Source organism: Gavialis gangeticus, unplaced genomic scaffold (genome assembly GCF_001723915.1).
Source record: "Gavialis gangeticus isolate Ggan-Ray unplaced genomic scaffold, GavGan_comp1, whole genome shotgun sequence".
In the NCBI taxonomy this organism is placed as follows: domain Eukaryota; kingdom Metazoa; phylum Chordata; order Crocodylia; family Gavialidae; genus Gavialis; species Gavialis gangeticus.
Window position 1 is genome coordinate 101,952,497 of NW_017729022.1, and position 1,353 is coordinate 101,953,849.

General features: G+C 46.0%; 1 protein-coding gene across 1 annotated transcript in view; it reads right to left on the bottom strand.

The window, feature by feature from the left end:
- The window catches only part of EFCAB6 (EF-hand calcium binding domain 6), a 271,537-nt gene that overhangs the window by 19,898 nt on the left and 250,286 nt on the right, over positions 1-1,353 (bottom strand). The gene's annotated exons all lie outside the window — the stretch shown is intronic.

Genomic DNA, 1,353 nt, shown 5'->3' on the forward strand with positions numbered 1-1,353 from the left:
CTTCATTTGTGTCTGCCCTTTAAGACACAGGATTCTTACCATACATCTTAACTGAGCCTCTCACACTCCTTTTATGAAAGTTCACTGGTCCTGATAGATGATGAAACTGTTCTGGGTCTATTTCTAGGCCATGCATTTTGGGAGGCCTGTGCTCCCCCTTTCCAAGTCTTTTTTTGTCTCCTTATCTAACTCACCTTGAGGCAAATGAGGAATTTTCCCTTGATTTCTGAGAGCTGGATCAAGTCCATAGGCTCAAAGAAAGCACACAATCAGTTGTTAGGACTCTCAAAAATAAGAATATACAGTTACTACGATAATCAAGATAGCAACAGGCCAATGTTATATCTGGCAAACTTGTTGCATTTTTAATCTATTCAATATGTTACTGCTTTTTCAAGAACTAACCATCTCTAATTGGGAAAATGAATCACTTTTTCCAAGCATTTAATAGTTTTAACCCTTGTATTTTCTTCTGATTTAAGCCTCTGTTAAGAAGAATATGCAACCAAAAGGTTCAAATAAACAAGAGGAATATTTGTCATTTCTTTTAATTTTCCTCCTGTTCTGTTCTTCATTTTTCCTGCTCTCAACTCTAGTGCTTGTGAAAGATGCTAAAGTGACAATACAAGAGGCTGAAGTGCTTTACGTTTTCAAAATATATTACCCTGCCCAGCTACTATGCTTCCAACCACACTCAGAAACAGCATCTCTTGAGGCAACTTAGTCTCTGTGGCCATGTATAGATGAAATGAGGGGCATGTGTGCATGACACTTTAAAGCAGGCTAAATGCTTTTGCAGTGCTTTAATGGTGTCAGTGTTTGCACACCTTGGCGGCATATTGCACATTAATTCCAGCTGCTGTAGGAAATTAGGCAGCATAATGGCTCTTAAATGACTTGGGGCGCAGCTGCAAAGCAAAGCACTGGGATCCGTGCAGCTCAGGAGCTCTGCAGGAAGCCCTGCAGGCAGCCTGGCAGCAGCCTGGCAAGACAGGCTCCACCCAAGAGAGGGGGGAAAAAAAACTGGTGAGCCTGATTTCCCTTCCCCCTGGAGCCTGCCTGCCTGAGTTGCACAGGAGCCCAGTGCTCCCTCTGTAGCTTCTGTTCCTCCCAGGACAGCCCAAGCCGGGCACCTATGGGTGGGTGCCGCCTGGTGAAGGGCTGCTGCTGCCATGGAGGGAAGCACCAGCCCCGCAACCCTGCAGCCCAGGGACCGCTCCACCCACTGGCAGCTCACCCTCCCCTCTCCACTGCCAGAGAGGCAGGTAAGTCAGTGTATGCACGACACGGGGGTTTAATCGGCCCTAAATTAAAGTGGTGTTTTTAAAAACCCACTGCTTCAATTTAGGGGCC